This window comes from Eubalaena glacialis, chromosome 7, assembly GCF_028564815.1.
Source record: "Eubalaena glacialis isolate mEubGla1 chromosome 7, mEubGla1.1.hap2.+ XY, whole genome shotgun sequence".
Taxonomy (NCBI): domain Eukaryota; kingdom Metazoa; phylum Chordata; class Mammalia; order Artiodactyla; family Balaenidae; genus Eubalaena; species Eubalaena glacialis.
Window position 1 is genome coordinate 110,210,910 of NC_083722.1, and position 11,218 is coordinate 110,222,127.

The window sequence follows — 11,218 nt, forward strand, 5'->3', positions numbered from 1 at the left end:
ACCTCGTGCCCCGCCGGGCGCCGGCCAGGGTGTCGCATCTGCCGGCCGGGGCGCCGTCCCCTCGGCCGGCCCGGGGGCGTGGAGCCCGCGGCGCGGGCCGAGGTCCGCGTGCACTCACCGCGCTGCGCTCCGCTCGTCCCGCCGCGGGCGCGTCTGTCCGCTAGTCCGTCCGCCCCGCCGTCGGCGCGTCTAGAGCTCGGGAGTCCCGCGGCGGCGCGGGGCGGCGCGAGGCGGGGCGGGGCGGGTCGAGGGGCGGGCTGAGCCGGCGCCGGGCCCCCTGCCCGCCCTGCCCCCTCCACCTCCGGGGCGGGGTCTCAGCCGCGGCCGGGGAGGGGGCCGAGCTGGCGCCGACGCTCCTCGCCCAGCCGCGCACCCGGGGCCGGACGTGGCCGCGCCGCGCGTGCGCCCCGAGCCCCGCGCCCCCGTGGCGCGCCCCCCTCGCCGCACCCTCTCGTCGCCCCGTCTGAACGCGGAGTCCCAGCCCCCGCCCTGCTGCCCTCAGCGGTCTTTGGCCCGGAACCTCAGCCAGCCTGGGCCTCAGTGTCCCCGCCGGGAAGATGGGCCCGGCCACCCCGGCCACGTTGGGAGGGCCTGAGGGGCTTAGGAGTAACACTGGCCGGAGGGAAGCCCAGCTTGGCCGCCTCCCATCCCCTTGCTGCCTGCCCGGGGGGCTCCCACACCCCTCCCCCGCAACCCCGGCCTGCTGGCACCGGGTCCCAGCCTCCAGCCTAGGTTTGTCCTTTCCTTAACCTCCACATCTGCCTGTGGCCACTGTGTGACCTCAACCAAGGCCCTTGACCTCTCTGAGCCCAGCCTCCTCATCTCTTGGGCAGATTAACCCTGGGCTGTTGGTGGGGAGCCATGGAGAACCCCATGTTGTGCCCTCAGCACAGGGCCCAACAGGCAGTGAACAGTCCAGGCTCTCAGCTCAAAACGTTAAGTACCGTAACTCTCACCCCCAGAGCAGAGGCAGGATGGGTCATCGTCGGGTCCCCACTCACCAGGTTTGGCAGCCTTGAAGCCTGTGCCTGGTAAGAGGACCTACAGGGAACAGGCTACCTCCCAGATGCTTTCTGCAGGCCAAGGGCTCAAAACCCCATCCCAAAACCCACACAAGCAAAATCAGGCACTGCCAGACCAGGGCAAACATTTGGCACCAGAGCAGACCCGGTGAAAGGGGGACTGGCCCCAAACCCACTGGGTCCTGCAGGCCTGGACTCTGGCACAGGGACCCACACGCTGGTCCCTTCCCCACCACCATCTTAGGGTCCCAAGAGAGTCGGGATCCCAGGACTCTGTCCTTCCATCTCTGTCTCTCTCTTTGCCACCTCCTGTCTCTCTCTTCGCCACCTTCTGTCTCTGTCTTCTTAATGTAGTAAAATTCACATAGTGTAAAATTCATCATTGAAAGTGTACAATTCAGGGGCATTTAGAGCACTCACAACTTTTTCTCTTGTTATCTCTTAGCCACTCCATCTTGATCTCTCTTTGCTGCTGTGAATCGACGTCTCTCTGTAGCTCTCGGTGTCCGCTTCAGATGGCCCATGTCTCCCTGTCTCTCTGGAGCGTCTCACTCTTCACTCACCCTGTCTCTCCTGCTCTGTGTCTCCCTCTGGGTCTCCATCTCAGTTTTAACGGCAGTCTGTCTCTCTGTCTTACTCTGTCCTTGGTCTCTGGATTTCCCTCCGACTCTGTCCTTAGTCTCTGTGTCTCCCGCAGTCCTGGGGCCACATTCTCCAGGACCTGAGGCCTAGCCCAGGACCTCTGGGAGCCCCTTCCATCCCTGCCAGGAGACACATGGCCCAGCGGCTGCCACCTCACATCAGAGCAGCAGCCGTGGGCCCAGAGTGTGCCCCACCCCCATGCCAGGGGCCTCCGGAGCCCAGGACTGGGGTGAGGCAGCGAAGAGCAAAAGCAAAGAGAGGGGAAGCCACCTGCCTGGGGTCACACAGCTGGGAGGCGGTGAAGCCAGAAAGTGCCCAGGGGCTCAGACAGGGCTGGCCGCGGAGGAGCCACGATGAGACGGAGGGGCAAAGCCTGCACTGAGAGCCTGGGGCCAGGCTACCCCGGCTTTCTGTGTAACCGTGCCAGGCCCTTCCTCTCCGGGCCCTTTTCCCCACTGGAGCTTGTTCTCCCTCGGGGCCTCTGCACTTGCTGTTCCCTCTGCCTGGCATGCCCTTCCCCCAGGTCCCCATGGCTGGCTCATCCTTGATTAGATACAGGTGCAATGTCACCACCCCAGAGAGCCCTCCCTGAGACCCCAGCAGAGATAGCAACTGCCCCTCCCTCGGTCACTCTCTCCCCTCTCTACTCGTCAGAGTACTTGTCACTAGCGGCCTTTTTAAAATTCATTTATAAGTGACTGTAGGTAAGATAGCCTGGTAAGAACTCCACCACCACCCACCAGCTGTGTGACCTTGGGCAAGTTGCTTGACTTCTCTGGGTCTTGATTGCCTCAACTGTAAAATGAGCTGAATGACATCAGGGCCAATCTGGTGGGATTGTTGGGAAGATGAACTGAACTGAAATCCAAGAGTACTTTGAACGGGGCTTGGCCCCAGGGGCGAGCTCAGTAAGCAGCTGATGAGTGAGTGAGTGGCAGATTGAATCCTTCCTTCTGTCATGACTTGTGGAAGGCACCAGGCCTTGCCTCACGTGAGCCTGGGCAACTCTCTGCCCTCCAGTGCGCTCCCTTCCTGCCCCAGGTGTCCGGGCCGAGATTTGGCCTCACCTTCCAGCCCGCCCCCAAGGCCTGGCCAGCTTTCCAGGAGAGAAAGTGGAGATACTTCCCTGTTATCTGAGCTGGAGATGCACCAAGGCAGCCGCCCCCTCGGAGCCCTGCCAGAGCTGCTATCGCAGATGGAGTGCACATCACCCACCAGGAATTTGGGGCCCGGGCCCGGCCAAGACGCGGTTGGAGGGAGTTCCGGGCCGATAAGGCCAAGACAGAATGCTCAGAGTAGGCAGCCGGGTTACATCGGTGACATCTCGGCAGCCTCCCGGGCATCGAGGCGCCAGGGCTGGCGGGTGCGGGGCCCACCTGCACCCCCGGCCAGCCCAGGTGGAGCGGAGGAGGCCCGCCGGGCTTCCTGGGTCTGCATCCTCGCTGGGTAGCCAGGAGGAGGTCACTGTGCCTCTTCTGGCATCTGAGAAATGAGAGTGACAATAATAATAACCCACACGACAGTAGCGTAGGGTTTAGACGCATGGGCTCTGTAGCCAAATGGTTGGTTTAAAGCCACGTGCCCCTGTGTGATGTTCACAGTGGCTTTAGCCCTCTGCCCTCAGTGGACTCGTCTATAAAATATTTCCTGTCTCCTATGATTGTTTTGGAGATGCTTAGAGCAGGTCTGGCAGGTGATGAGCCCTCAGTTAAATGTCTGTTGTTCCTAACGGCACACGACCTAGACCAACTTGAGCCAGCATGGTGCCCCCATCTCCCTGCACACCTGGGTGCCGGCAGCATGGGGGCAGCTAGCTCCTTGAATGGTGGGCCTGACCTCCCTGCCAGGACTTGGCCTACTGCTGCTTCTGGGGGCCAAGGGGCCCCCCTTTGTCCAGGGGTGAGCTCTGCACTGGGCCGGCTCCATCATCACTCTGGCCACACATTCAGCATCCCATGTAGCCACCATGACTGGGCAGCACGGAAGGTGAGTGTCTGGGCCCAGCCAGACTCGAGAATATTCCATAACTACGGGACAGATATTCAGAGTGGATGGGCAGTGATTTTCAGACAGAGGCGCTCCTCACCCAGGGGTGGCACTGCCTGTCAGACTTCTGCCCAACAAGCACCAGGGCAGCACCACCCAGACTTCAGCTGTAGGACAAGTCCATCCTCTAGAATCACCCGGGGGCGTCTACACCCGACTCCAGAACAGGTCAAGCTGAGTCTCCGGAGGATGCAGCTGAGCATCAGTACTTTTTAAGCCCCAGTTGCCTGCAGATGCTGCCAAGTGTGGAAAGCACAGCCTCCCTCTACCCTTCTTCCAATTGTGTCCCTCCCACCTGGAGCCCACGATGCCTCGTGCCAGGCCCCGGCATCCCCTGCTCAGACGGCCCTGAGTCCCAGGGTCTGTGCTGGCCCTGCCCCCAGGTGTGGGCTGCAGTAGACACACCCCAGGCCCAAGGGGTGGCCGAGGGCAGCAGCTGGCAGGTGGCGTGAATGGAGCTCAGATCTGTGGGCACACAGGCAGTCCTGGGAACGCAATTCAGGTCCTCTCTGGTCTGGACTCCACACACCTCTCCAGCCTCTTCGCCCACCCCACGCACACTCCTGTCCGTAGCCCGGGCCTCCTACTCTTCAACCCAATGAAAAGCTGATCGTGCACTGAAAACTTCCCCACCTCCTGGCCTTCCCATCCCCTGTGGATGCTGGGCCACCTGGGGCAGACATGACCAGCCATCCCCCACTCTTCATGTAAGAAACAGACCTATAGAAACTTGACACAGACCCACGGCTGCCTGGCTAAAGACTACATTCCCAGCCTCTCCGGCACCCAGGTAGGACAGTGAAAATTTGAGGCCATTGAATGGGAGCAAAAGTGGTGTGGCCCCTCCCTCCCTTTCTCCTTCCTGCTGGCTGAAGCGACGGCCTGGGGTAGGCACGGAGCTGCAGCACCGCCTCGACTACCAGGTGGAAGTCACACTTGGGTGGAAGGCATCCCTGAGCATCATGGAGCCACTGTACCTGGCCCGGACCTTCACCTAAAAGAGAAATGAGCTCTCAAATGCAGTAAGCTGTGAGTCTGTAAGGCCTGAAGCCAGCCCACCCCTTTCAGTTCCAGGGGCCACTAAATTCCCTTTGGGGCTTCAGCCAATCTAAATTGGGCTTTTATTACTTGCACCCAAGAGCCTTGGCTAATAGCCTGAGTTTCACTGTGGCGACATTACCTACCGGCATTTCCCAGGCCCACTTTGGACACTGGGTTAGTTAGCCATCAGGATCGCTTTGGATCCCTGAGCCATCAGGGATCAGTTTTTTATGATCCCCAAGGATGCTCTGCCTTAAATAAATGAAAAATAAACTCATATCTGTTCATCATACACTTTAATAGGCACCCTACACTGATTAATTCATTCGATCCGCAAAACAATCCTAGAGGGACTAGATATTATTACCCCCATCTCACAGACAAAGAAACTGAGGCTCGGTGGCATAGCTAGGGCCCCAGCCCAGAGCAGTCTGACTCGAGTTCACACGCTCTCTCTGCCCTTCCCGAGGCAGGAGGGAAGCACCTTGCAGTCAGGCAGTGGGTTCCCCATCCCCAGGGTATGAACAGGGACCGGGCACCCCCCTGGCAGAGTGGCTGGAGGGGCTGATGCACGTGGAGTTGGGTATGCAGAGAGAAGAGGTGGGGGAAGCCATTACAATTTTTCTCTCACTCACACTTTCCCAAGCTGTCTGCTCATTCCAGGAAAGCTGCCCAGCCTAACGCCTCCCATCTGGGAATGGTCAGCCCCTACCTCCTGTGGCCTAGCTCATTCGTGACTCACCCCCGCCCATCCCTCCGCCTGGTGTGATGAAATTTCTGGCACTTCTGAAAAGTTCTGGCCACCCTAGCAAGACTTGGCCCAGCCTTGCAATCAGGCCAGCTCTCCTGGCAGGGGGGGAGAGCAAGGAGGCCAGGGGCACTCCGTTCAGGGGCTGGGACCTCCCTAGCGGACTGGAAAACTAGGCTGAAGGGTCTCAGAGCCGTTTCCCTACTGGAGCAGCCCAGAGACGGGAGGCCTGGTCCCAGCAGGTTTCTTGCTCACTCCAAGCCTCAGTTTTCCCATCTGTGAAATGGGAGAGGCTGACTCTGATTTTAATAAACAAGTTAGGAAACACACATAATAAAACATTCAACACCAGCAAATCCACCTTCACAAGAGAACCTCTTCCAACCCCTTTTGTTTTATACATATAAGTAGTTGCACGAATGAATGTATATATGTATACCCACGATCAAACTCTAATGAACACTTTTTCTGCTGCATTTTTATGTGATATATTGTGGCCATTTTCTACAACAAAACATGTATCTACACAATCACTGTCAAGAGCTGCCCAGTATTCCACTATCTGCTATAACCACAGTTGATCTGATCCTCCACTGATCATTTCCAATTTTTTTATCATGAAAAATGATTTGAAGAATATTCTTGAATCTGTATTTTGGGACATTTGTCCACCTCACAGAAGTTGCAAGGGCGAAGGGCGTGTACATTTGTAAATGCTTGTGATATGTCTGCCAGGGGAAGATGTTGTCCCGTTGTTTGAAGCTGATTGCCTTTGTAAATGTTTACCAGCCATTTGTGTGTCTTCTGAGAACTCCATGTACATGTCCTTCATTCACTTTCATTCTTGAGGCGTTCATCTTAATAATTTTTAAGACTTCTGTGTATAGTAGTAGTACTGGCCCTTTGTCTGCCAAGTACATACAGCAGACACCTCTGTTTTAACTTTGTTTCTGTATATATATATTTTTTTTACATGTAGAACTTGTAAAGTTTGATGTAGAAAAACTTTCCAGTATTTTCCTTTGTGCTTAGAAAGGCTTTCTCCATTCTAAGATAGACGTAGTAAGCTACCTATGTTTTCTTCCAGCTCTTTTTTTGTTCATTCATTCATCCATCCTTCATTCATTGTTACCCTTTAATCTAACCCCAAGTCCTCTGGCTACCCGGGTCCACAGAGCTGGTGGCTGGACCCTTAGCACAATGCCTTGCTGAGGGACAGGAATTTCCGGTAATTCCTGGAAGCCTCCCCTTCTAGGAATGTGGGGAGGGGAAACACATCTCTAAATAATGAACCTTGGCCTCTGAGGCTCCAAATGACCTCCAGTTACCTGACAGGGCTCCACCCAACCAGTCCTTGGGTGCCAAGGAGTTTAGGGTAATGATGCTCGTGGCAGCCATGGGAACGCATCACTCAGATCTCCCGCTCCAAGCAGAGCGGGTGACTACCCACCCCCTCCATCTGAGCTGCCCCCCAGCCAGCAACGGAGCACAGTGGCTACAAATGCAGGATCACTCCAGCAAGACCCAGTATCCCCCCAGCAGCAAAGTGGCTGGGGGCCCCCTCGTCCTGGCTGAAGCTTTCTGGAATATTGGTAAAGACAGTAACTAAAATAGTCATGGTGTCATACACTTTATGAAGCTCTGGTACGACCATGTCTCTTGCAGCCCTCTCCACCACACCGCTAAGACTCAGAGCTGAGCTTGGGTCCAAATCCAGGCTGTCTCTGTCCCACCAGGCAGCTTGTGTGAGCCCCGTGCCCACTCCCACCCCAGGGTCCCAAGCCCTTCAGTCTAGGCCTCCCAGTCCGCAGCCACGGCCCAGCAGGCTCTGTGTTTCCTGATCCAACTCTGAGACCCCTGGGCCGCACTTGGCCATAGCGATGCCAGGGGACAGGGCCCAGAACACCCTTCCCTGAGTGGACGAGCCTGGATCCTCCTGCCCCAGCTGAACCTGGAAGAAGGAGCCAGAAACTGGGCTATTAGGTGTGGAGAGAAAAGTCTTCCTCGCACAGAGAGGCGACTCCTTCTTGGGTTCCGGCCCTGCCCTCTGGTAACTGCAGACCTCCCTGCTCCCCCTCAGTCAGAGCCCCAAGGCGACTATTTTCCACACCGACCAAGGCCAGCACCCTGTGGCCCACTCAGCCTGTCCCTCTCCCAAGGCTGGGCCAGAGGCTGAGCTCAGCACCCCAGGGCTCTCTGTGCAGCCTAGAGAGAAGTTTCACCTTCCACGTTCCAACCTTTAGACCTCAGGCGAAGTGATCCAGGCTGGAAGTAGTTATTTCGGGTGACTACTGAACCGCCCATACACACGGACCGCAGTGCCCCTCGGCTGCCGGCTGAGCACACAAAGCTGAGGACTCCTTTGAAGGAAGGGCTGTGGAAGGACAGGATTTGACGAGGCCCGGTGGGCTATCGGAAGCATTCGGTGTTTATCCTGAGAGCTGTGGGGAGCTGCTGGAGGATTTTAGTGGGAAGTGCTGAGGAGGCTGGTACTAGAGTCCAGGTGGGAGATGATGGAGTTCGGGTGAGGGTGGTGACATGAGGACGTGGTAGGACTGGACAGATACTGAGGAGAGAGACCACACAGGCTGGTGTGGTGCTGGGAGCCGGGGAGAGAGAGGGGCAGGGGTGACTCCTGGGTTTCTGGCTCGGGAGGTGTCACTGATGAGCTGGGGAGGGGTGCCGGTCTGGACTTCCTGCTGCAAGGCACAGAACACTTGACTCAAAGAGGCGTAAGCCAAAAAAGGGAGGACTTCAAGCATAGCTGGATCCAGGTACTCAAATGTCTCCAGGAACAAGTTTCTCCCCCCTTGTCTCTGAGCTCTCCTCCCCCCTCCTCCATTTTCCACCAAAAGCACCTCTCCTGGTGACCAAAATTCCCAGCAGCTCTGGCTCACAACCCTTCAAGTCCAGACAAAATGAAGCAATACTCCACTGGTCATAAGGTTCTCTCCAGTTGGAGGGGTTTAAGTCAGATGCTCAGGCCTGGACCAATCACTGCAGCCAGAGGAATGGGCTGTGCTGATTGGCTCAGCCCAGGTCATATGCTCTCCCAAAAGCCTGGCTGGGGGTGGTGAACCTCTAATTGGAAACTGGGGTCCATTGCCAGATGCTGGAGAGGAATCCATGAATGGCCCCGACAGGGCGGGTAAATTTGCATTCTTGGATTTGAAGTTGATTTTTTCTACTTTCAACTCAGATACTGTCAGATAACAGCACACATTCTTAAAGCATGTTCTCTGTAAAAGCCCCAACAGACATAAGGGGACTTCATCAAGCTCATCAGTGATTGGCTCTCAGCCGAGGAAGCCCTGAGCCAGTCCAGCCAATGAGAGCCCAGAGATTCCCGGATCGCACACAGTCATTGACTCCTGCTGGGCTGGGTACCAGAGGCCACGGCACCACCGTGGAAGCAACGTGGGCCTGATAGGAATGCTGTCGCCTGTGGCTGGTGACTAATGATAAAACAAGCAGGTTACACCCATTGCAAAAATGTTAAGCCAGCAGGAGAGAATGTGACATGAGCCCAGTGGCTGATTCCCATTTTGTGAAAATGCCAGAAGGGGTGATTGTGAAAGACAGGGCCTTCCAGATCCAGAAGTCCTCTCCCAGGCCCCTCCCCAGTTGCAGCATCTCCCCAGTTTTCCTTAAAAGGGTGACTACCTCTGGGTACATCCCTAAACTGTTATGTCGTTTGGGCTGTATTTGAACTTGACCTAAACAAACACCCTGTAAATGTTCCTATTTGCATTGATGAGCGCACCCATGTCAGTCTGCAGCTGGTCTGCATTTCCTTTCAGTGCTGTGTAATATTCCACTGCCCCTAACACACTGGGTGAATCTCCTGTCTATCGATATTTAGGCTGCTGTCTGATTTTCCCTATTACAAGTGATGCTAATCTGACTGCTCTCGCACCAGTCTTCCCGTGACATTTGTCCTAGTCCTCTAGGGCCAGGGTCCAGGAGAGGCAGCACTGGGTCACGGGTGTGCACATTTTCAAGTTCACCAGCTCAAGCCAAACTGCTGTTTCCGCGTGTTTGTACCAACATGCACTCCCGCCAGCTGCTGCTGATGCTGTACCTCCATGCCAACCCTGTTAACGTTAGCCCATGTAGTAGGTGTGAAATGGTATCTCAGTGTGGTTTTAATTTACATGTCCCTTGTTACTACTGAGGATGAGCGTCTTGATGTGTGTTTGCCAGCCATCTGCATTTCCTCTTCAGTGAAATTTCTGCTCATGTCTTTTGCCCCCGAAGATATTGTTTTCTTCTTGGCAATCACTGATTTCTAAAGCACAGTCTGGCCATGTGACTCCCTGCCTTTAAGCCCTTCTGTGGCTTCCCAGGGGCCATGGAGCAAAGCCCACGCCCGGAGGCCAGGCCGGCAAGGCCCTACAGTGGTTGGGCTCTGATCTGCGTCTACCCTCAATAGAAGCAGAGTGTTTCTGATTCTCCTCTCACAGTGTCCCTTCCCCTCCACGCCTACGGGGCTTCTTCCACTTGCTTGCCCACACCCTGCTCTCTACAACCTCCCAGCTCCTGCTCGTGCTGTGGCACCTGCCAGAAACACCCTCCCTCTCCCCACTGGCCCCACATCCTTGCCTGCCTGCTTCTTTCTCAGCCTTCAGGTCTCAGCTGAAACATCACTTCCTCCAGGGAGCCCTCCTGGCTTCTCCCCACCCCAACCCAGACTGTGGGGCCACAGTGCCTGTGTGCTCTGTCTCCGGGCACTGCTCCTGTGCCATAATTGTCAGCAGCCTCATCAGTCTTTGCCACTGGACTGCAAACTCCCTGACGGTCAAGAGTATGACTGTTTCGCTCACACTTACGTTCCTCGTAAGTGGGAATGTGGCTGCACAGAGCCAGATCAACACAACTCTCTGTGGAAGACGGGGATGGACAGGGGCAGCATGGGCTTGTTTAAGAAAAGTGGCGGCCCCGACACAGACCCTGGGAGGGACCCAGGGACCACTAGGAGCCGACGTTAGGGTGGGGGAGGGGAGAGCACTGGACTGGGAGTCCGGGAGCTGGGTTCTGGTCCTGCCGGACTAAGCCCTCTCTGTTTCCCCGTCTCACAGAGGGGAGCCCTGGCCTTCTTCCCATCAGAGATCATGCCCTGGGTGGCCAGCCTGAGGTCTGACCCACCATTTCAGGCCAAGGGAGTGGGCAGATGTGGGACCGAACAAAGGGGCCGTGTTCTGGACTCTTTCAACAGCTTGGCTGCAGCTGAACAAAGCCACATGCCAACATGTGGGAGAAGGGGGTGGCGGGCAGGCAGCATCCCAGCATCCCTCTCAGCCTCCAGGCCCTGCCATCTGAGTCTCCCGTGGGCCCGAGACATGTTCCTCCCTTGGCTCATGCAAGGCTCACACCAGCCCTCCAGGCAGGCGTCGCCACCAGTCCCGTTTAACAGATGAGGAACTTGAGAGGCTTGGAGGTCACGGTCACGGGCCCTCAGACTCTGCCAGCAGGGGCAGAGGCTGGACCGAGCGTCGCTGCACTGCCCAGAGGCTCCCTGCCCGGGGTCACAGCATGGTGCCCTCCAGTGCTCTCAGCAGCCAGGGTGGGGGCGTCCTCCACCCAACCTCCCCTGACCCTGCCCTGAGAAGACGGGGTGCAGCACAGCCTCCCCTCGGCAGATCAGAGGACAGGCAGGGGCGGCTGTCGTCACCCGGCCTGCTGCACAGCTTCAAGGGGAGGAGCGCATCTCAGTCCCACT

The 11,218-nt window shown here is 56.8% G+C and overlaps 1 protein-coding gene across 3 annotated transcripts in view; it reads right to left on the reverse strand.

Moving 5' to 3' along the window:
- FBLN2 (fibulin 2) overlaps positions 1–228 on the reverse strand; it is a 74,650-nt gene extending 74,422 nt beyond the window's left edge. For 2 of the 3 annotated variants that reach the window (XM_061197328.1, XM_061197327.1), the window contains exon 1: positions 119–228. The gene's annotated coding sequence lies outside the window, so the exon portion shown is untranslated. The remainder of the gene's footprint in view (positions 1–118) is intronic. The other variant, XM_061197329.1, reaches the window with a different exon arrangement.
- Between the last annotated feature and the right edge of the window lie 10,990 nt (positions 229–11,218).